Source organism: Lagenorhynchus albirostris, chromosome 16 (assembly GCF_949774975.1).
Source record: "Lagenorhynchus albirostris chromosome 16, mLagAlb1.1, whole genome shotgun sequence".
In the NCBI taxonomy this organism is placed as follows: Eukaryota; Metazoa; Chordata; class Mammalia; order Artiodactyla; family Delphinidae; genus Lagenorhynchus; species Lagenorhynchus albirostris.
The window spans coordinates 46,247,795-46,272,316 of record NC_083110.1 but is presented as its reverse complement, the minus strand read 5'-3'; the positions used below and the strand labels follow the sequence as shown (position 1 = coordinate 46,272,316).

The window sequence follows — 24,522 nt, the reverse complement described above, 5'->3', positions numbered from 1 at the left end:
CTGAAAACAGGAAAAATGATTGGGGAGGGGAGGGGGCAGCACACAAAAAAGTGAGGGAATATAAAAAGAGAAAATAATTTAAATAGTTATTATAGAAAGACACATTGAAATTTTATGAATTTACTGAGTTTTGTTCTTTTAAATTTCCCCTTCCCATGAAGCCTCCTCTGGTTCAGATGTGATTATTGATTACTGATCCTCTGCCTTTTTTATCTACATGGTGTCTTTCAATCACTTTCAAAACCCTGTGGACAGATAATATCATCCCTCGTGCAGACATGAAAAAATGTGGCCCCAAGAGGTTAATGAATATTTAGGCAGGTCTTGGGGGCCAGGAAATTATTTTTCTCTCTTTCTCTTATATCATATTGACTCTAGTAGGCCTTTAAAGAGTGGATTTAGAGATTTGAGGAACAGACCACGTATTAAACATGTTATGCCTGTCCATTTTGCCTTTATGTAAAGTTGACCTGGGACAGGAGTAGGAAGCATTATATTTGCAATGTCAGGAGCTTCTCATCCCTTTGGCATTTGAGAATAAATTCTGTAGAGCAGTGGTGAACACTGAGAGCTTTAAAAAATCTTGATGCCTGAACTGCACGCTATACCACTTAGATCAGAATCTCTGGGGGGATGGGATCCAGATACCAGTATTTTAAAAACTCCCCAGGTATTTCTCTTCTGCATGCACAGTCAAGAACCAGGGCTCTAAAGCCGTGGTTCTCAAATTTGAATGTGCATCAGAATCACCTGGAAGGCTTGTTAAACAGCTGATGGCTGGGACCCACCCCTAGAACTTCTGTCAGGAGGTCCGGGTAGGGTCCAAGGTTGTGCATTTCTAGTAAGTTCCCAGGTGATTAGGAAGATGTGCTCTGCACTTCAGCTCCTCTTCTGCCTGCCTGTGAGGTTACAAAGGGTTTGTGTCTCAGTCTACTCCATGACTTCCCACACGCTGACTCACCAGACAAGAACACTAGAACATCATCATTTGCTGGGTAAACGCTAAGTGGCCTGTCAGCATCAGAAGTATTTTGAAATAAATCACACAATGAATCCCACTAGGCTTTGAGTGGATTCTAAGGAGTTACAGTTTTCAGGAGGAGAATATTTTTCAAAGGAAATTTACCATACTCAAATTTAGTTATGTCCCTCCTTCTACCAGCATTTCTTCTTCTTCTTCTTTTTAAAAAGTCCTTGCAATAACTCCTCTTTATTATTTTTCATGAAGTCAAGTTACAAATTTTATGGAGCCAGAAGTCAAGGAACAGGTATAAATTTTCAGGTCTATCAGGGTAGGGTTGCCAGATTTAGCAAAATAACAAAAACCAAAACCAAAAAATACATAGGACATCCTGTTAAATTTGAATTTCAGATAAATGATGACTAATTTTAAAATATAAGTATGTTTCATGCAATTTTTGACAATCCTGATGATGGGGCAAATATTAGGATGAGAATGACATATGTGCCTGCTGTGGAGAAAAGGAACATACTCCATCCATTTCTGTTTATGGATACACAGAAATACTTGATCTTGAGCCTTGTCCATCGAGAGCTGAACAATCGTTGGCTAAATTAATGCAATATGGATACTTAAGTTATAAGTATAATATATAAAATTGCTGAGTGACTTCAAACAAGGATATTTGATAACTCAAGATCTCAGGTTTTTTGGATTCTGTTACCCCACTTTTTTTTTTTTTAAGATTTAATTTAACAAAATTTTTTTTTTGGCTGCCTTGGGTCTTTGCTGCTGTGCGCGGGCTTTCTCCAGTTGTGGTGAGTGGGGCTACTCTTTGTTGCGGTGCGCGGGCTTCTCATTGTGGTGGCTTCTCTTTGTTTCGGAGCACGGGCTCTAGGTGCATGGGCTCAGTAATTGTGGCTCACGGGCTCTAGAGCGCAGGCTCAGTAGTTGTGGCGCACAGGCTTAGTTGCTCTGCCGCCTGTGGGATCTTCCCAGACCAGGGCTTGAACCCTTGTCCCCTGTACTGGCAGGCAGATTCTTAACCACTGTACCACCAGGGAAGCCCGATACCTAATGTTTTCATTCTGTTTACCTCTAATTAATTATAAGACACTTAATAGACATACATTCTGATTAAAGACCTAAATAATTTCCATGAAGCCCATGGAAAGCAAAGAGGGGGTGGGTTATATTAGTCTCATTTTAAGAGGTGATAATGAAGCCTTGCTTGGAGTTACACAATATTTAAAAAGTTAGGAGTAAATTACAACTCTTGACAAGGGTGCTGTGTCTGTCAGATAGTGCAGCATTCTGCTGATGGTATTGATTCATCACACCCTGGTTAGCGCCCAGTCATAAATGTCTAATTTCAAACTCCTCTTTAGATGTACACAGCAGATTGTGAAGGGTGGTTACTAATTAGAGAAGGACAACATAGCAAGGACATTTCCATTCCTAGTGGTTTACCCTTTTTAAACAAAAATGGCGCAACAGAAAAGTAAAAAGAAGACTATACAGTTCAAGAAATATTTACTATGGGCTACTTGATGCTAAGTCTGTGCTAGGTGCTATGGAAGATGAAAAATAAATAGATATATTGTCAATGTCATTTAATACGTAAGTTGGAACTTACTTGTAAGTAAGTAAGTAAGTAAGACTTACTTGCAGGAAACACACAGAGAACTGTCAAAAAGACATAATGTAACATAAATAAGTGCCAAAATGTGTGTCTAGGAAGTTTCTGTGTCCTGGAAGGCAGAGAAGCTTTTATGAAAACAGGTGGACTTGGGGTGTTGAAATATTAATAGGATTGGTTCTAGTGGACAGTAGGAATCTGGGGAAATAGGCTTCAACTAGACAATGGGGATAATGAACATGGGTAGGGTCAGTCTTGCTACTCCCTGGAAGAGAAATAAACTTGGGAACTCTCAAGTAGTCATTTCCTGCTTTGTGAACGGAAGGTGTTACCCTGAAACTGGGTTTGCCTCTTGGTGGGCATTGAGCCAAAAGACACAACCAAGCCAAAGAGCGTGAGGAGGGATTTATTACTTGCAGCAAGTACGGAGAACACCAAGGATCTTTCCCAAAGCAGTGTCACCATGACAGCAAATTGGGGAATTTTTAAGCTAAGGGTACATGCATATTCATGAAGGGTCTTGGGTGGTCCACAGAATCCAAGCTTTAGCTGATTGACGTCATGAAGGTCAGAAAAAGTCAACATCATCATCCCTTAAGGTGCCAGTTGATCTGGTGGTTGAGCGCTTCAGGCTAATTTTTACCATTGAAAGAGAACTGGGAGTCTTTACAAGTGATATATTATCTTTGCTCTTGTTACTTCTCTTGCCTGATGACACTGGTTTGTTTCTGCATTCTTTTGTTACCTTAAGACAATTAATTACTGATACCTGTTCAAGGGTGAGCATTGTGGCCAGGCTTAGATCACAAAATGGCTTAGGCCAAAAATGGCTTCTCTTATGTCAAGAAAGCCATGCCTGGTTTTCCTTCTCCGGGGAATCCCTACCTTATCTGCTTAAAAAGGTGGAAAAAGCCATAGCGTGAGGGAGAGAGTAAACAGCAGTGCAGAGGAAACAGAGGGAGACCTCCTGGGTTCCTGCCAATACTCCAGTTCCTTGTTCTGATCTCTGCCTTAGCCTCAGCGGCATCCCTGATTTACCCCAGTGTCTTCAAATAAATTCCAGTTTTTTGTTGACCAGGGGGAGAACCTAGGCAGTTACTGAAGCCAGGAAACCTCACCATGGCCCTAGGAACAGGCACAGAGGGTTGAGTGTTACCAGATCTAAGCCCCAGGGCAAATACTTGGAATCAGCCATTGTCTGCAAGCTGGCGCTTCTGATCAACCTTTGTTTGGAGACTGGATTGTGGATTGGCCAGATGAGTTTAAAGGGCTAAGAGGGCTCATAACGTCTTGTTCCTGCTACTCAGGTTTTGTGGTTCTAGATTCTTCCACTGAGACAAATTGCCATGGACACGCAGAAGCCTCCTTGCTTCTTGAATACTATTTGACTATTGTTTGGTGAGTGATGGATGCTGCTTACAGGTCAACTATCAACTGGATAAAACCACTACATTTTTGATCAGGTAGGTTAGCTTCTAATGGTAGAAGGAATAGCTGTTCTGGCAAGTGAACTGCTTGCCCTTGTATTTGCTCTTAATATTATTTTTAACATATTTTAGTGACAGATTGTGACTTGGAGGTGATTCATTTTTATTTCATAGTTGTCTTGACAACAATGTAACTTATGATATTCTGTGTACTTGAGAATCCTAAAATTTTACAACCAAGCAGTATGATGCTTATTAAAATTTTGATCAGAAAAATACACTGGTAAAATTCTTTAGAGTTGGGTGGATGGAGGACAATTACTTATTTTTCTTAAAAAAATTTTTTTTTTGGTTACAAACAGTAGTGACTTAAGGACCATGACTAAATTGAATATCAAGGAGAGTCAACTATAGTGTTTCTTAAAATCACTTCACCCAGAATTTATTTTTACTGTCTTTCTTTCAATATCATTTTAGATATTTTACTGAGTTTATTATAGCTCTTTCTCTCTGAATTATTTTATGAAATTGGAAGAAATTGGAGTTTTATATTTCGCTTTTTTCCATGTGTCATATTATATACAGTCGTAAAATTACTCATGGAAAGCAATTTAGGAAGCCTTTTATTATGAAACATTTCAAACATACACAGAATTAGGAAAAAAAAAACATTACAACGATCACCCTAGAAAACCACTTACAATCAAAAACCGCTAATATTTTACAAAATTCAGTTCAGCTTTACATTTGGGGTGTGGGGCATTTTAAAGTACAGACTCCTTGACGCAAGTCTACCCCAGCTTCTTACTTGAACCTCATTTTCTGAAAGTCCAAAGTCTGGCCATTCTGCATAAACAGCACTTCAGAGAAACCAGTCAGCAGTTTTCTGGCGCTGCCTTAGTTTGAAAAACTTTACATCATGAGAAAGCAAGCCTTTTCTTGCACTTCTTAGGTGTAAACTGACGAAAATTCTCAGTAGAGCTACAATGACTCAAAGAGCTTTGCCCTCTGTACACTCAAAATATGTAGTTGAACTGAATTTCAGTTGTTATTTTTAAAGCCGTAAGTGACAACGGCACTTTCTTAATCTCCCTGAGAAAAGCAGTATAGTGACATAGGAGTGAAGCAGCCAGAAAAGCCAAAGTGGAGGGTGCGATAAAAAGCCCGCACTGGAGCCCACTGTCTTCACTCTCCTTTGGGATAAAATTTCGATGCCTCGTTTATAAAGTGAGCCGCCCCAAGGCTTAGTTGAAATAAGTAAAATGGTCATCAGAATCAGTGGAGGGTTTGAGGTTGCAGGATCCCTCCTCGCCCCCAGTAGTGTTTCCGATTCTGCAGGGCATTTTGCATTTCTAACAAATTCTCGGGTGATGGTGACCTATCTGGCCCTAAGGCCACAGAGACCCCAAGTGGTTCGTGGCAGGACCTCAATAAATGCTATTAACATCACCATCCAAGCTGTCCACCAGCAGGGGCCATGGGATATTACATCTCAGGGAAGAGCGACGGCCTCTGTCCAGATGATCCTGCCAACACGCCACGTCTCTGCACCGAATAGATTAGAACAGGGAGGAAGTTGGAGCAGCGGTCACTGCCTTACGGAAGGGGACCCCTTTCTCCAACTTCCGCCTCTGGGGTAAAATAGAGGCCATCCGCCCCCGGAGTCCTGCCCTCCCGATTTCGCAGCCGCTGTTTTTAGCCCGCGCGGGAGCCTGTCCTCTCAGAAACCTGGGGCCAGTGCCGCGATTCCCGCTCTCCCGGGCGGGGCGGAGGCAGGTGCGGAGCATATGGAGTCCGGCGGGTGGGCGTGGCGGGGAGCAGAGCTCTCTGCCCCCATCCCGCCAGCTCTCCGGTCCGTTCCGATCGCCCACGGACCGATGGCCGAGCGGAAGATGGCTGCCCGGAGCGCCACGGACAGTCACGTGCCGCGGCGATGCCGCTGCACGCCCCCTCCCCCGCTCGCCGAGTCCCGGACCCAGCGGGACGCGCAGCCCCGGGTTGCCTCTCCGCCACTGGGGTACAGAACGGTACGGACACGAAGGGAGGGCCCCGAAGCGGAAAGCCAGTTCTCCCCACGGTCCGTCCCTAACCCGGGCGCTGGGGTCGCGCTTAGGGAGCCGAGAAAAACCTTGCTTCGGGCGACCTGCACCAGGTCGGGCCACTGGGCATGCGCAGTGCTCCGGCCCGGGCACGCCAGCTCTCCAGGTTTTTCCCGCAACTCCGCGGGGCCGGCAGGAGGTGGGGTCGGCAGGAGGTGGGGCTGGCAGGAGGTGGAGCCGGGAAGGGTCGGGGTGGGGCGGCCCTGTAGAGGCCTGAACCTCTCCCTATACGACTGGAGCTATTCGGGCCTTACTCGCCTTGATTCATTGTTTTTGGAGTGAATCTGTGAATAGAGATTTGAAAATGGGAGGTAGAGTCTGCGGTCCGCCCTTTCTACATTTTTTATTAAATTTTTTTTTAAATTTAAAAATATGATCAATTTCGAGTTAATTCCAAGTGCTGCACTCCTAGGCTCGGTGGGGAAGAGACTCGGGTAGCTCGCAAACTCGTGCCCGCGAGCCGGGTCTCCGGAAGGCCGAGTTTGCGTTCTCTGTTCTGACCAGCTCTAGCTCTTCAACTCTCCGGCTCTGCCCCAAATGGTATACTACCCCCGACCGTAAAATTCGGCTCCCGTCCGGCCTGACTAAACGGCCCCCTAAAAATGTGCAAGCTGGGCCTTTCTCGTCGTTGGGGAACACGTCCGCCTCCCGAGCTTCCAATTACTTGAAAGTAAAATAACAGGGCGCCAAGCCTCGCCAGCCCCTAGGTGCGCAGTCTGGCTCGGGTCCCCCCTGGGTCCTGGGATGAGCTCCCCGCAGACCCCGCCCGCCCCGCCCGCCCCGCCCGCCCCGCCCTCCTGGCCGCAGCGAACACCCGGAGAAGCGGATTTGCGTTGCGCGGGTAGCTGGGCCGGCTCGTGCAGCGGACTGGGCATGCTCGGCAGCCCGGGAGGCTTGCTGTGGCAAGTCGGAAGCGTTCGCACCAGCTAGGCAGCGGCCGGGCAGCGGCGGCGGCGTCGGCGTCGGCGGGGGCCAGGACGGGAGCGGGAAGGGCCGGCCAGGGAAGGCTGCTCTCCCCTTGCGACCGACGAGCCGGCCTGACAGCGCGTTCCGGGTGTGGAGCCCCAACTCTGCCCTGCCCTGGATTTCATCCCGCAGCGGGGGGCTCGGCGAGCGGAATTCCGGCGGCTACCGCGACTCCGGTGCAAGTGAGTCGTGGGGCGGCGGGAGAGAGCCGCTCGCCGGGGGCCGATCGGACACCCCCGCTCCCGGGCCTGGGAAAGGTGTGCGGGCAGCCCCGGGGCGAGGGGGCGTGAGCGCAGCCAGCGCCTTGCCTCGCGCGTACCTGGCGGGCAGTCCCCCCCACTCCGCCACCGCGCCAGGGGGAGGAGTGGGCGCGGGGTGGGGGGCGGTCCCGCGGCCGGGCTCGGGGCTCCGAGCGGGCGGGGAGCCCGGTGGGCTCCCGGACCAAGTTGAGGCAGGGAGAAAGGCGGAGGCGTCAGTGGGCACCTTTTCAGAGGTCTTGCGTGCGGGCTGGAAGGCTGCCTACTGTCGGTTTGGGGCGAGCAGACGGTGGAGGGGCCGAAGAACCGCGAGGCGAGGAGCCTTCGGGCAGTGGCGCGGCGGGGGTCCGGAGACCCGCAGGGTCCGACCCCAAATCACGGCCCTACCCCCACCGCCCGGCTGGCGGCGTGACAGTTGGTACCTCTGGGTCCGATCGCAGCCGGCCAGGCGCCCTGGGTTTCGGGTACCCTCCCCGCCCCGATGTCCCCGGACAACATAACAGGTGGGAACCCTTTCCCTGCGGGGCGAGCCCCCCTCCGTAGGCCATTTAACAGCCTCCAGGTTGGGGGTGGCTCTGACACCCTGCGGGGCTGCCCCCACGGGTGAGCGTGTTTACAGGTAAGGCCTGGAGGAGCCATCAGCGCAGCCTGGAACTGGACATTCTCTCCAGGACGCGGCCCTTCACGTGAGTGAGGGGTCTCCGCGGTTCCAAGGCGACGTGTCAAGGGCAGAGCAGCGACAACAGCGGCTGTTTCTCCCACCTTCTTAACCCAGACTCGGGCTTTCTGCTTCTTCTGGTGGACCGGGTAGGGTGTCCTGGTCCAGCTAACGGATTCACACAGGCGCGTTCTGGTTAAAGCTTGTTTCCGTCGTGGGAGTGTCAAGTAAAAATCCGGATGAGGGTTGCCAGGGCCGGAGGGAGTGAAGAGAACCCATGCAGGTGCTTCTCAGATGTTTCTTTTCACCTTCAGATAGTACCGACTTCAGCAGTACACACTTACGAAACCAAGAGTGAAGGCTGTTTTCTGAAAGGGAAGTTTGTTTTCTATGTTATGGGGCCTGCTTACTATTCTAGCTCCCTTGACATTTACCTTGTTGGACCTTTAGAGCTGTTTGCAGGTTATTTTGCTTGCGGACTTGGGGGTGTTTGGGGTTGGCTGCCTGGGTGTGGAAGTGGCAAGTGCCCGTCATGGTGTGCTGTGAACTCCCCACGCTTCTTGGCACTGGGGTTTGAACATTCGGAGGGGACAGAGTGGACAGAAAGAGAGGAGTGGGACTGGTGACGTAGCGACGCGATGGGAGTTGCCTAGGGCTGCCCAGACGTAACGAGGTTGGTTGGCTGTTTTGGCTTGGCGGAAGGGGAGAGGGCTAGGCGTTTCATTGGTTCGGGGAGGAAGGTGTTCACGGGAGAAGCCTGGCGGGGGATGGGTCCCCGTCTGGTCAGTGCTCCAAGGGAAGCCCAGAGATGTTTGGTGATTCAGCAGGTGGCAGCCTTCCAGCCCTGAAGCCATACCTTGGCCAAGCAAGCCAGCAAGCCAGCGAGCAAGCGGCAGCAGCTTCAGGGGAATCTCTAGGAGACTCTTCTGCTTAGAGCAGCTCACTTTCCTTATCTTGCTTTCTGTTTATGGCAGGAGGCCCTGGTTTTTTGGGTTCCTTCCCTGTCTCTCTTAAACTATCTAGCATGTTTTTGAATCTCTCCAGTTCTCTGACCCGTTGGATAGCAGGAAGTGGCAGCTGCCACCATGCACAGTTTAAGTAATTAATTAATGTGCAGAAAATGATAGCAGTATGTAAAGCAGAGAAAGTCTTTTCCTTCTGTTTCTGCTTCAGAAATTAGAAATTTACATTTTTAGTAAAATAGTAAGATGTATTTCTGCAGTTTTTCATTGCTGGTAGTGAGCTATTTCAAACATCAGAAAGCATTAAAAATTAATTCAAGGGATGGATAAATGACATTAAAGGGACACAGTTATTAAAGAAATGTCTTATTCATTGGAGGATCTCTAGCATCTTGAGCAGTGCCTAACTTGTAGATACTCATTCAACTGAAATTTAAAGAATTTTTCGTATTAGAAGCTTGTCAGTAAGTTTTGACGTTTAAAGAACTTTGTATGTTTTCATACGTCAAAATTGCCTATGTTGACCTTAGCTTGAAGCCTCAACCCTTTTACTTTTTTCCTGGTTAAGTCCCTTAATTTTAAAATTGTGACAGATCCTGCATGTCAATGGAAAAAACATAAGCTTGTTTTGCTTACATATCTCATGAAAACCTAGAAGACTCCTACATATAACCATTATACATTTTTTTAAATTAAAAAGTGCTCCGGCTGCATATCAAATATGCTTTTTTTTATAAAACTTCATTTTATACAAAACAGTTCAGGAAAACTGTAGAATTCCTAAGCCTTTATCATCCAATGAAAAGTACTGCCATAGAAGAGACAAAACAGTGTTTTGGGAATAAAAATTCTGGCTTGTTTGCACAGGGGGATAACCTGGCCCGTCTTTGAGGGAGGCCTGAGTGTTTGTCCAGCTCATTCTGCATTTTACCTTTGCTATTCTGTGCCTTCCTCCAGTTGTTAAGCTCTTTCTTCTTCCCCTAAAGACATACTTTCCTGGCATGGGCTCATTTACTTAAAGCTGCTGCATTTTCTCACATAAATTCTACTAGTGCTGACCTTTCTTTTTTCATCGTCCCATACACTTTTCCACCACTTCATATGATAGACTATTCGATGGTCCTAAAAAGCTGTGGCCAGCGTGACCTTGTGGGGGGCATGACAGATTGTAGTTGGCTCTCTCTTTGCCTTTTTTGTATGGTAGCTGTAGCCTCAGCAGTCTCTTCTGGAGGAACTGGTAAGGCATACCTGGTCTTAAAGATTTTGGACTTTTCTGTTAAGGCCCTTGGTCAGGAACATAAATAGTCATTTATCGTCTCCTACCACATCCCAAGAATTTTGGCTGTAAAGTGTGTCACTTTAATAAGCTAGCTACCCAGTCACCAGAGGAGCATATTTAGATGTGGCAGTTAGGAAAAAGCGTTGGATGTCGGGGAGGAGAGGGTGAAGAAAAGGGAAGAGAAGGGTGGGTGGGGCCAAGAAGGTGGCTTGGTTTTGTGACTGTGACTTCTGGTTTCAGTAAAACAGAATCAAATGGCTGATCAACAGGTGTGGCTCGGTCTGTGCTGGAGTGCTCTGCTCCCCTCCCTAGTCCTCTTTCCCTCCACAGATACACACATCACACACACACACACACACACACACACACACACACACAGCCACACACAAATCCACAGACCCACACGTGCACACACACTCTGACAAGAGACACAGACACAGACGTAGACACATACACCCTTTGCCAAAAGCTAAGCATCCCAGCTTCTTTTTAAATACTAATATGTCACACAGGGAAAGTCCAGGGCTCAGTAGCAGGTTGAATTCTGGGGGCCTGAAATCACCCCAAGCTTGTATTTCAGGAAGATTCCCCTTCCCTCTCTCGTGGCAAGGTGATCTGCCCCCTTAGCCTGCAAAGCTTCTGAGGGCTTTCACTGGAGCAACCATTGTGTGTAAATATAGGTGAGGTAGTTTTCACCTTTGAGACTTCCTGGAGCTGAGGGTTGAGTTAACATGCTTCAGTTTTTGGCATAAGATCTCCCTGTGCAAAGCCCCTTTCTTGTTTTGTTTTTTCCTTCTTTCCCACTCTCATTCCCCTCTCCGTCAGAGGAACTTCCTCTCTTGTGTCGGATGTTCTTGGGTATGTCTCTATCCTTGTTAAAGATGTTGTGTTCTTGTGTGCATGTTTTCAGTTCAGGTAAGTAGTGCTGTGCTGCTATGTTTTTATTCGGTTGCTTTTCCATTCAATATTAAAACTTTTTGTTAGGGAAATTTTCAGACATTCATAAAAGTCAAAAGAATTTAATTCAACATTTTATTGGAGAGATCTATGTTAGTATACGTTTATCCAGTGCATCGCTATGACTGCTGCTTTTTACGGCTGGCCTGCTATGTACCCACTAGTTTTACTTACCCATTTTTCTAATGATGCACACTTAGGTCACCTCCATTCCTGCTACCATGAGCAAAGCTGTGATGAAGGAATATCCTGCAGCATCTCTTAACGATGCCTGTGAGAACATCTCTAGGGTGGTGGTTCTTACAGGGGTCCATACCGAGCAGCATCAGCCTCACCTGGGAACTGTTAGACTTGTAGGTGCTCGGGACCTAACCTAGACCTCCTGAATCAGAAACCCTGGGACAGACCCCATCAATTTGTGTTTTAGCACATCCAGCCCGGAGACTCTGGTGCATAGGAAGGTTTGAGGAACACTGCTCTAAGGGTATCTACCCAAGCGTGGGAGGGCTGGGTAAAAGAGAACAAACACACCTGTTTTTACTAAATACTGCCAAATTAGTCTCCAGTGTTGCTGGACTGGTTGACACTCTCACAGCAGTGCATCAAGTGCTCCTAAATCACCACATCCTCCTTAGTGGTTGATACTAACCATCTCTCTGATTTTACCAGTATTTGATGGCTTCTTATTGTTTTAACGTGAACTTATGTAATTTCTTAATGAATTTGAGCATCTTTTAATATATTTGTTAGCTATTACAATTTCTTTGGCTTTAGTCTGCTTTTCTAATGTATTGATTTGCAGATGTCTTAAATATCCTAGATATTAATCTCATTCTGCTATCTATTAACTTTATCAGTGGTAACTTTCAGAAATTTTAAATTTTGATATAGCCCAATGCCATTAATTTTTGCTTTTTGTAGATTAGGAATCTTAAGGTGTTCTTCCTTACCCCAAGATTACAAATATATTCTGTATTTTCTTCTGCCAACTTGCTGCTTTTACCTTTCACAGTGAGGGCTGTAATCTGTTTGAGGTTCGTCTTAATATACGGTATACGGAAAGAATCTGGTGTTATTTTTTCCTTTCCATTTTGTGAGCCAATTTTCCCCAAATCATTAACCAGTGTATTTTTTTTCTAGTATTTTAGGGATGAATGTGGAGCCACCTCTACCATACATCAGGTTCCCACATGCACATGAGTCTGTTTTTTTCTACTTTATTGAGTTATAATTTATGTATGGTAAACTTCACCTGTACCTTTAAAGTGTACAATCTAATGAATTTTGACAGATGTGCATACCTGTGAAACCACACAGTCAAGATCCAGAGCATTTCCCTCACCCTGAAACTTCCCATTTGCCTTCCATCCCTCCCTTTGTCCCCAGGCCCAGGCAACCACTGGTCTGCTTTCTGCCACAAATTGGTTAGTTTGCATTTTCAGATTTTGAGATTCCTCACAGGGTTTAAGTTCTCTAGTCTGTCCCAGTCATCTGTCTATTTCTGTGCCAAATTATTTTTATTATTATAGCTCTGCAGTGTGTCTTATATGGCAGGGTGAGCCCCTTCTATGCTCTTCTTTTTCAGAACTTAGTTATTTGTGGATCCTTTTTCTTCCATATACATTTTGGAATGCTTGTCAAATTCTCAACAAAGTCTTGGAAATGTGATTGGCACTGCATTGAATGGATAGTCTAACATGGGGGAGAATTGACATTTCTTCCTTCTTAATGTTGTAATTCTATCCATGAACATGGTTGCCCCATCTTTTTTAAATCACATATAATAGAGTTTAAAATTTTCTCTATCACAACATTTTTTACAAAAGTAATGTGTTGTTTCGAGGAGAATTTGAGCTTGGGCTTTTTAGTCTGAACATTAGAGGAAGGCAGAGTGTAGGGGCTTGGGGGACAGATGTTGTTTCAATTTCTGTTCTCCATTCACTGACCTTGAGTGACACTGGGCAAGTTCTCACCTTTGGTGGCCCCAGGTTCCTCCTTCCTCAAGCTAGATCCCAGCAGCCTCCTGTACAAGGCTGCTGAGCTGCTGAGGCCTTTAAATGAGATAATGTAGGAGAGGCAGGGAGTACAAATCTTGAAACATTTGCTGCTCAGTAAATGTTGGTGTAACACCTCCCCTAATGCTGGCTTTCAATAGCAAAAGCTTCATACTTTTATGCTACTTCTTAGAGATTGATAAACAAAGAAGTGTCAGAAAAGCAAAGTGAATAAGCCAACCAATTAACTGTGTAACCCTCTCCAATTCTGTACATGTAAGTCCATGCTTCTCCCTAATTTTGTGGGGTTTCACAGAAAGTATGGATACTTCCAAAGAATGTTACAGTCCAGTAGGGAAGAAAAGACCAATGTGTAAGAAACAGAGAACTCTATGTGACGGATGGCTTATAATTAAGGTTAAGTGGTGTGGTACCAGGGGAGTTATGAGTAGGGAGAAATGCTGTTCTGTGAGAGTTTTTTTTTCTTTTAATTGAAGTATAGTTAATCTATCATGTTGTGTTTCAAGTGTACAGCACAGTGATTCAGTTATACATACATATGTATATATATATTTTTTCAGATTGTCTTCCATTATGTTATTACAATATAATGAATATAGCTCCCTGTGTTATACAGAAGATCCTTGTTGTTTACCTACTTTATAGATAGTAGTGTTTATATGTTAATCCCAAACTCCTAATTTATCTCCCCCTCTCCTGCCCCCCACTGCTATCCCCTCTGGTAACCATAAGTTTGTTTTCTATGTCTGTGAGTCTATTTCTGTTTTGTAAATAAGTTCATTTGTATCATTTTTTAAGATTCCACTTATAAATGATGTTATATGATAATTGTCTTTGACTTACTTCACTTAGTATGATAATCTCTAGGTGCATCCATGTTGCTACAAATGGCATTTCATTTTTTTATGGCTAATATTCCACTGAATATATATACACACACACACACACACACACATCACATCTTCTTTACCCATTCATCTGTCAATGGACATTTAGGCTGCTTCCATGTCTTAGCTATTGTGAATAGTGCTGCAGTGAACATGGGGGTACATGTATCTTTTTGAATTAGAGTTTTCTCCGGATATGCCCAGGAGTGGGGTTGCTGGACCATATGGTAACTCTATATTTAGTTTTTTTTTTTTTTTTAATAAGTTTATTTATTTTTGGCTGTGTTGGGTCTTTGTTGCTGCGTGCCAGCTTTCCCTAGCTGCGGCGAGCGGGGGCTACTCTTTGTTGCAGTGCACGGGCTTCTCATCGCAGTGGCTTCTCTTGTTGCGGAGCACGGGCTCTAGGCGCGTGGGCTTTGGTAGTTGCAGCACGCAGGCTCAGTAGTTGTGGCTCATAGGCTCTAGAGCACAGGCTCAGTAGTTGTGGCACACAGGCTTAGTTGCTCCGCGGCATGTGGGATCTTCCCAGACCAGGGCTTGAACCCGTGTCCGCTGCATTGGCAGGCGGATTCTTAACCACTGTGCCACCAGGGAAGCCCTATATTTAGTTTTTTAAGGAACCTCCATACTGTTCTCCATAGTGGCTCTACCAATTTATATTCCCACCAGCAGTGTAGGAGGGTTCACTTTTCTCCCCATCCTCTCCAGCATTTATTATTTGTGGACTTTTTAATGATGACTGTTCTGACTGGTATGAGGTCATACCTCATTCTAGTTTTGATTTGCATTTCTCTAATAATTAGCGATATTGAGCATCTTTTCATGTGCTTGTATGTCTGTATGTCTTCTTTGGAGAAATGTCTCTTTAGGTCTTCTGCCCATTTTTTGATAGGGTTGTTTGTTTTTTGATATTAAGCTGTATGAGCTGTTTGTATATTTTGGAAATTAATCCCTTGTTGGTAGCATCCTTTGCAAATATTTTTCTCCTAGTCCATAGGTGGTCTTTTCATTTTGTTTATGGTTTCCTTTGCTGTGCAAAAGCTTTTAAATTTAATTAGGCCCCATTTATTTATTTTTGTTTTATTTCCATTATTCTAGGAGACAGATCCAAAAATATATTGCTGCGATATATGTCAAAGACTGTTTTGCCTATGTTCTCCTCTAGGAGTTTTATAGTCTCTGGTCTCACATTTAGGTCTTAAATCCATTTTGAGTTTATTATTGTATATGGTGTTAGAGTATGTTCTAATTTCGTTCTGTCACATGTAGCTGTCCAGTCTGTGAGACTTTGACTTGAGTAGAATTAGATTAGGGGGGAGTGAAGGGGCCTGAGAAACCAAGTATCATTAGCATTTCTGTCCAGGGCTTTGGGAGCCTAGTATTGAACTCCATGACAGTGGATTGTGTGCCTAAATTTAAGTGTCTTAAAAATCATTGCTTTGGAAACAGTGACAACAAGTGGCTAGTAGATACCTAGGTAACTAATAGCTCTCTGTCATATAATATAGAGGTTAAGAGCACTGTTCCTGAGTTCAGGTCTTGGCCTTATCATTTAGGAGCTGTAGGACCTTAGAGAAGTTATGTAAACCTTATGTGCCTCAGTTTCCCTAATCCTCATTGGTGGGTCTCATAACAGCAGGTACCTCAGAGGTTGAGGACTGTAAGTTAACCTTTGTCACGTGCTTAGTTCATGGCACAAGGTAATCACAATATAAATGTTAGCTGTTCTTATGACTACTTTTGTTAACATTCATTGCATTCCTCCCGTTATCTCCCATGAGGTATTTGAGGCCTTATGCCCCGGAGTTGTTGGATGTCCAGAAAGACTGTCAGAGGCACAGTACTGGAGAGAGGATCCTTTTTCTGCAGGTTGCCGGGCATGTGGTGGGTGCTCAGTTGTAGACTGAGCAAGTAAATGCTTGACAGACAATGAAGCCAGGTGCTGTCTCTCGGTCCTGAATGTCCTCAGTCAGGTAGCTAGTGTTGACCTTAAAAATTACGGTTATTTTACTGGCCAAAGTGGGTTTATTTGGGAATAGCAGAGAATTGCAATTCAGGACAAGTAAGCCATGGCAAAAGTGATAGGCAAGCCCAACAAACAAAGGAGAGTAATGTTATTTTATAGAGAAAAAGGAGGAAGTTGGAAAGGGTTGTTTTGAAGGAAAGTCCATTGGAAAAAAGGTGAGGGTTGAGGGTGATGATGGTTTCTCCTTGGCTAAATTGCTGGGGTAGTCGATTTCTTGTGGGAGGTGCAGTGTACATCTTTTCCTCTTGGGGCCTGTAATTGGTGATTCTTTCCCATTGATGATTCTTCTGCTAGGGTGTGTAATTGACAATTCTTCCTGAAATTAATATCCAGTGGTACTGCATGGGTGCTCCCCCTTCAGGCCTTCTGACTCCATTTTAGTGAGGTTTCCCTTTATTAATTTTCACATCAGCATGCAGGAAGCAGGTTTTATTTTGCTGTATTCCTAGTTCTGATTTGACCTTTTGGCAAAGGTGTAGTAATCATAGGGATTCACACTTGTTGAGGATGAACCACATGCCACACTGTCTAAGCCTTTTCCCTTTCGGACAGTCCTGTAAGAGGCATGTTATTATTATCCCTTTTTAGAGGTGAGGAGAGTGGGGCACGAGTAATTTGCCCAACAAAGTAGGAGGGCCCTGAAAGAGTTTAGCGTCTGGAGCCTTTGCCAGTTGACAAAAATTACCAGAGTAAGTGCTGTTGGTGGGGCGCCATTGTAGTTACCTAGGATTGTGAAGCACACGTTAGCCCAGCAGGGCATTCCCATGACCTTGGAGGTTTCTCAGCCTCCCTTGATGGTTCTCAGAGTTCAACAGATATTAGAATCACCTGGAGTCTTGTTAAAACACCCTGTGCTGGGCCCATCCCCACCAGAGTTTTTGAGGCAAGTAGCTTGGGGTGGGACCTAGTAGTTTACATGTCCCAGGACAAGATGATGCTGATTCTCCTGGCCTAGGACCTCTCTTTGAGAGCCACTTCCATAAGCAGTACTCATGTCACTGAAGAGCCAGCGGCTCCTACTTCTAGTTACAGTCAGGTGAGATGATTTCAGATTGAGAAATTTTAAATACTGTCCACCTCATGAAATAAAAACTGAACTCACATGGTCCTGTTTGTGTACGCCAGCAGAGGGATGTCTGAGTCAGGGCAGCGCAGAAATTGCTTTCTATCCTTGCCAGTGCTTGTGCCATGGGTTAGATGGGTGATAACCCGGGGTGGAGAGAAAATTTGGAAATGCAAGTCAAGATTTATTAGAAGCATGAACTGCCGTCAAATGCATCCCGCCTTAGGAAGATGACCTGAGTTTGTTTTTGTTTATAAATTTATTTATTTATGGCTGCATTGGGTCTTTGTTCCTGCGCGCAGGCTTTCTCTAATTGCGTTGAGCGGGGGCTACTCTTTGTTGTGGTGTACGGGCTTCTCATTGCGGTGGCTTCTCGTTGCAGAGCATGAGCTCTAGGCACGCGGGCTTCAGTAGTTGTGGCTCGCAGGCTCTAGAGCTCGGGCTCAGTAGTTGTGGCACATGGGCTTAGTTGCTCCGCGGCATGTGGGATCTTCCCGGACCAGGGCTCGAACCCATGTCCCCTGCATTGGCAGGTGGATTCTTAACCACTGAGTCACCAGGGAAGTCCCGCCTGATTTGTTTTTATTTTGCTATTTTCCACCTTCCCCACTCCCTGCCATAGGCACAAAAAAGGCTTTGTGTCCACTGTTTAACCCCATGGGAAAATTTAGGCACAGAGAAATTAAAAGTGTATGAAGATACAAAGCCTGACAGTAGAGAGACAGAAGCTAATCTTATTTGACGGGGCTAATTGTAGTAGAAAACTGTTTGTAGGAAGGCACTTAAAAAAAACAAAGAAAAGAAAAGAAAAAGAAGGGCTGTGTACCTGTCTCTAGCTGTTGTGAGGTAAAATAGCTACCGTGTGTCCAATTATAACACAGCCTCACACACAGGAAGCCCTCACCAAGCGCGGTCCACTGTTACTCCAGCCAAAGTTTTCTGTTGTGCAGTTGAGACTGCACTTCCCCCATCTGAAGAATGTTACACATAAAACTGAGGAATTAGAAATTTTTAGAATTGAAAGGTTTTGTAGGAAATGGGGACTTCTGATTACCTTAGGATTACAGGTCAATTGTATCTAGGAAGAAATGTTCCAGATTTTCCCTGTGCCAGTTGTCACGGCTCTCCTGTGACCCCAGTAGCCGGGATTAGCTCGTGTGCTTGGTGAGGGGACGTGGCAGGGCAGAGAGAATGAGGGAGGGCCAAGGGAAGACTGGGGAGGGCAGACAGGCCTGAGCGTACACGCCAGACCTCCTCAGCCAGGGATTTACAGCGGCGGGGAGTGAACACACGGTGAGGGTCTGTTATGGGCCAGACCCCTGTTAGGCCTGGAGATATAGAGACGAGTGAGATGGGGTCTGGGTTCCTGAGGGGTCAGTGGGGGAGACAGACATGTCCACGGATAAATGTCATGACCAGGTAGTGGGTGCAGTATGGCAGCTGCACACCAAGCGCCCTGGGGTGGGGCGGGAGCGCTGGCTGGGGAGGTGGCCTGTGTGACAGCACACGACAAGGTGACTAACACCATAGGCTGGCACAGGAGGAACGGGAACTCGTGTATTCCGGCTTTGTTTCCTTCTTTCTTTTGGTTTTGGGATTTCCATTTTGAGGGAGAGAATTCTGACCGCAGAGAGGAGTCTGGGCACATGGGCACTGTAAGAATCCAGAGCTGGAAGTGCCCTTCCAAACCACTTAGGAGGTCAGAGGGGCACATTCTAGTTTACTTTTTTTGTCTTTGACAACTGTGGCTAATTTTTCGCTATTTCCTAGGTATGTAAAACCTGCAGAAGATTAATGCCTTTCTATCTTTAAGGTACATCAGCTTTTAAAAGAAAGAGTCTTTATTAAAAGCAAGGTTTTATTTGCCCTTAAGTCTTGGCAAAGTGCTAAATTCCACTTTCAGTTTTGTTTCAGTGGTTTGCCACTTCTCACTTTCCTTCTTCCCTCTTCCCCCTCCTTTCCTTAATACCCTTGCAAATACCATGCGAGCTAAGGCATAGTGCCAACACTGTGACCTTGGCAAACTTGGGCCTCGGCTTCCTTATCTGTAAGTGGAGAGTTTGGATTAGCTGACGCGCATAATCACCTGGTCCCCACATCTGTGAGTCCTGTGACTAGGGGACACCTGTAAAGAGGGGCTCACGAACTCCATTTCATCAGTCGTTTATTCTCCTGTTAATAAAAAAGAATCTTATTTCAGAACCGCCTTCCCCAATCCTGTTAGTTGCACGTCCAAACCACTTTCTAGAAGCAGCAGCAAGCGGTTGATTCTTCACTGTGGTGTTTCCCAGCCTGTGATTGATGCCCCTCCTGGCAGGCTGCCTCTATTACAGGTGCACGGTGTGGGCTGTTCAGTGTTTTAGTCGCAGGCGTACTGTGTGGATCCCGGAAGGAGGTTAGGACGGGTGACAGAAGGACGGACCGTAAGGGGCGATCAGCCTGAGGTTGTGCGGTGGGGTGGGTAATGCTCGGGATCCGGACGGAGCTCCCGAGTCACAGGGCAGGTGAAGGTTAGGGCTGGGAGCAAAGGTCCCGGGAGCAGAGAGGCGGAGAGAGAGCTCGAGAAACCATCCCTGATGGAGCGGGGGAGGGGCGGCTGAAGGGGATTCCCCCCTCCAGCTGTGTGGGCAGGAGTGGAGGCTGGGGACATCACCAAGGGGAGAGAAAGCGCAGCTGGGGGGAAGGGAGCCGCTTCCCGCAAACACAGGCTGAGGGTTTGGGCTGAAGTCTGAAAAGGGGATGGGGTGCCCATCGGCCTGAGGCCAGAAGGGAGGAGTTCATTGCTCCTAAGGAAATCAGGAGGGAGAGGGACGGGCTGGGTGGGTGGAAGAGGAGAGGACAGCCCGATGGGCAGCTTGCTGGGATCAAAACGGTGTCGTGAGAGAAACATCTGCGTGGGGCGATCCATGGCCTTCAGCCCGAGCCAGGCTGCTCTGGTTACGTGAGACCGAGAGAGCAAGTGGGGACACGTGTGGCCGTCCTTTTGGGCCACTGGCTTTCTCTCGTGTGAAATGGGAATAATCACTACGTCGCAGTGTTGTCCTTCTGAAGGCCCTTGGTACGTGCCTGCGGAGGTGACCTTCGGAGATGGCAGCAGTCTGAGAGGGAGGGGATAGTTTCCAGTTTCCCTTCCGCTCCGTGACCAGTGTGTTGGCCGTTCACTTGACTAGGTGGACCGTGAATGAGACTTTAAGAGATGGTGCCCTGGGACTGTCCATCTGTCCCCAACTTTGTGGCCGTGTGTTGTTGAGATTTTTATCACGTGGTCTCTCATCCGATCCCTTACGTTTCTTCCTGATCTTATCCCAGAGCCTGTCCCTGTTCTCCTGGCTGCGAGTTCAGTCTCTGCACCCTAAGATCCCAAGTGCACAGAATGGCCCATGTGTGTCATAGCTCTCTGTGAAAGTCTTCGTGGTGGCCTCAGTCTCCAGCATGCGCCTTCAGACTCACTGGGACCAGCATTTCTGACTTGGATGAGGCTGAGTATACAAGTGTGGACAAGGCAAAGTCTCCATGTGCATGGAGTTTTCTTGGTGATGGGGCAGACAGGACAATCAAGTCAACAAATGTGAGGCCCGCCAGGGGGTCAGGAGGCAGACCCTCAGCGAGCCTTGTAACAGCTCTGCACCCGCGCACACGGTCGGTCATTTGACATTTGCAGTACTGCTGCTGTTTGTGTAGTGACACCTGAGTTCCTTTGAAAGGCCCTGCAGAGTTAGCAGCAGTTGTGCTGGGCTGAGTTCCCGGTTTCCATCGGGGCCCTGATCATGGCTGGCTTTCCCCTCTCTTTGATTTTAGAGACAGAGACAGGGTGGTGTGAACACCCCCAGGAATATCTCAGGCCTCCTTTTGACCGTTTGTTTGAAGACCCGATGAGTGGCCCAGGGGGTTCTTACTAGGGTCCATGGATGGGTTTCATGAAGCCATTGAAATCCAGTTTATCATTCTGGGTGTGTGCATTTTTCTGGTGAGAGTGTCTAAAGCTTTCATTAAATCCACCAGGAAGAGCTCTGAAATGTTTATTTATTTATTTAGGCCGCACGGCCCGCGGGATCTTGGTTCCCTAACCAGGGATGGAACCTGTGCCCCCTGCAGTGGAACCGCCAGGGAAGTCCCTGAAAGGTTTATTTTTATGAAAGTGGATGAAAAGATAGAATTGGGCCATTGAGAGCTTCTCTTTATTGCTGTCTGTCCCCTTTGTAGAGGAACTAACGTGATGTGATTTGCCTAAAGTGAGGAGGCAGACACAGGCCGAGAGCCTCAGTGCGCTTATCTGGGACTTGCCATTTCTGTGTCTTATGGTGGGACACGTTCAGTTATTCCTCTGAGAAAAAAGAGAACCAAAATGATAAAGCTGGCATCATGGAAGACCAGCCAACTCAGTGTGAGAGAGCGCGGGAGGTATATGTGATGCCGCAATGTGGTTTTGTCATCCACTCAGCAGGAGGAGAAGGCTGGGTCTCAGGAAGAGAGCAGAAGATGCTTCTCAGATTTCTGAGTCTGATGGGCACTGACCATAGGTCTGGAGAGGACAGTCTAGGACTTTGGCTGTTGATGTCAAAGGTACCTGTGTTAGGATATTCCTCTGCTTGAGAAGTCCATAATAGTTTATGTAAATAATAAAGTTCATGACAATTGTCCTTCAAGATGAGGAGGGTATGGAGGGTAGCTTTTAAGAGGGAGGGCGTTGATACCTACTATTTGATCCAGCAGTTCTACTTCTTGGGGTTTATTTTAAGAAATAATTAAGACCATTATTCATCCCAGAGCTGTTTGTCATAGTGAAAAGTTGAAAACCTAAGTATACAACAATTGGGGGTTGGTTAAACAAATGACATATATCCAAATAATGGAATACTTGGCAACCCTAAAAAATAATATCCAGAGGAATATTCGTAGAAAGTTGTTCAAAAAACATTGTTATGTACAAAAAGTTACATACTGCCTTTGTGAAAAATAAATTATTCAGAAAATACTAGTTGGGTGCCTACTATGAGCCAGGAGCCCTGCTGGACGCTGGTGACAGAGTGATGAGCTAAGCAGTTATGTTTCCTGCCCTCAATTAGCGTACAGTCTACTAGGGAAATAGTCAAGCCATATTGACTTTCTCATAAAGTTTTATAAATACTCATAGGAGGACTCCAAAAACAGTGACTCCTTAACAGGCACGTTCAACCACCTGTGAAGTCCAATCAGGTATGTCTTTGTATACTTGTTACTGGCTACATCCCTGACCTGAAATCACTGATTTCTTAGAAAGCTTGAAGTAAGTCACTGAGATGTGTTACTGACACTGCCTTACTGTCTGTCTTCCTTTCTCCCCTGCAGTTCGAGGCTCTGTGGGGGGAAGGGTGGTGGAAGCACAGTCATTTTGGGAGTGGGGGATATTCCCGCCCTACTTCCTGGCTTCTGTCCTCAGTGCTGTAGTCATCACAAGCCTTGTCACCAGCTCACCTGGAATTGCCTCTTGTTCACTGTCGCCTCTCGTGGGCCTCACATTGTTCTGACTTGGACCCCTGACTTGTCATCTGTGGTGTTTGCAGCCACGTGGAGTAGTGCTTCATTCTTAGAAATCATCTAGTTTAAATCCTTTTTTGGAGCCTGGCGAAGCCGGGACTGGAATCTGTGTGTCCTGCCTGCCCGATGGACATCTTTTCCACTAGGCAAGAGCATGGCCATTCCTGGTCACCACAGCGAGGGCTCTTCCAAGCAAGTCTGCGTTAAAAACCACATGCATTTCAAATCGGTGACCCCACAAAACTGCAAGAAAGCTTAATTCCTTCAAAGGCAAAAGGGCAGCAGATTTCTTGAGGAAGAAATGAACCACCGTCTCTGCTAGCATGGCTGCTTGTCACAGTATGGAGACCAAGTTGAATTGGTGTTGGCAGAGTTTGGCAAGCGTGTATAAGGGCTGTGTTCTTAGCCAAACTTTGGTATCTTCTACCGTGTGCCAGCCATGTTAGCTCCCGGGAGCCACACAGGAAGACGACGTGGGGGTCTGCTCTCTAGAGCCCCTCTCTAGAGAGAGCAGTGGAGAGATGGGCCCCATGACAATACACTGCGGTCTCATGCTGTCTGTACTAGTGACTGGGACTCGAGAATTTTGGCTACAATGTTCAGGAAGGCAGTCCCTGGGGAGGGCGGGTTTGATCTGGACCCTGAGTAGGGGTGGGATTGCCAGGGGCACCGCTGACGTCAGAGTCCACGTGAGGGCACCTCCTGTAGACAGGCAGTGCATGGCCTGGGCTGACTGTTCAAGACCTCGCGGCGTTTATTTGCCTTTTAACCTAAATTTTGGCTTTTTAAAAATTTATTTATTTATTTATCTATCTATCTATCTATCGCTATGCTGCGTGCTTGCGGGATAACCACTATTGTTTTTTTTCTTTTTTTTCTTTTTTTTTTTTGCTGCGTTGGGTCTTGGGTCTTCGTTGCTACGCGTGGGCTTCCTCTAGTTGCGGCAAGCGGGGGCTACTCCTCATTTTGGTGCATGGGCTTCTCATTGCAGTGGCTTCTCTTGTTGCAGAGCACGGGTTCTAGGCACATGGGCTTCAGTAGTTGTGGCATACAGGCTCAGTAGTTGTGGCTCGTGGGCTCAGTAGTTGTGGCTTGTGGACTGTAGAGTGCAGGCTCAGTAGTTATGACGCATGGGCTTAGTTGCTCCATGGCATGTGGGATCTTCCTGGACCAGGGCTTGGACCCATGTCCCCTGCATTGGCAGGCGGATTCTTAACCACTGCACCACCAGGGAAGCCCCACCACTATTGTTTTGATGTATATACCTCCCATCTTTTTTTCTGTAAATACTAGATGTGCACCCAAATAGTAAAATAGTATTATTTTAACCAAATCTTAAAAGGAATAGTATTGCCAAAGCTAAATCTCAGCAGTTCTAGAATTGACTTCTAGGATACAAGTATAAATCTGAAATTTTATAAAAGTTATTAGTAATGCTATTATTAAAATCATAATAGAGTTTGGCATTATGGTATAAGAACTTAATTTCTTAGCATGTATGATCAGTATAGTGAACATTTGTGATACTGGGTACATATGGACTTTCAGGAGGTGGAGGAGGGAGGAGCAAGGCTTTTATTCATGTATTTTATTATTTTTAAATTTTTTTCATTTGTTTGTTTATTTATTTATTTATTTAGGGCTGTGTTGGGTCTTCGTTTCTGTGCAAGGGCTTTCTCTAGTTGTGGCAAGTGGGGGCCACTCTTCATCGCAGTGCGCAGGCCTCTCACTATCGCGGCCTCTCCTGTTGCGGAGCACAGGCTCCAGACACGCAGGCTCAGTAGTTGTGGCTCACGGGCCTAGCTGCTC

The 24,522-nt window shown here is 46.3% G+C and overlaps 1 protein-coding gene across 10 annotated transcripts in view; it reads left to right on the top strand.

The window, feature by feature from the left end:
• Positions 1-6,036: 6,036 nt before the first annotated feature.
• Positions 6,037-24,522, top strand: part of SGMS1 (sphingomyelin synthase 1) — a 291,522-nt gene continuing 273,036 nt past the window's right edge. For 5 of the 10 annotated variants that reach the window (XM_060125536.1, XM_060125537.1, XM_060125534.1 and 2 more), the window contains exon 1: positions 7,018-7,274. The gene's annotated coding sequence lies outside the window, so the exon portion shown is untranslated. Of the gene's footprint in view, positions 6,055-7,017; positions 7,350-7,667; positions 7,853-8,019; positions 8,036-8,183; positions 8,291-24,522 lie in introns of those variants that run through there. The other 5 variants (XM_060125542.1, XM_060125539.1, XM_060125540.1 and 2 more) reach the window with 5 other exon arrangements.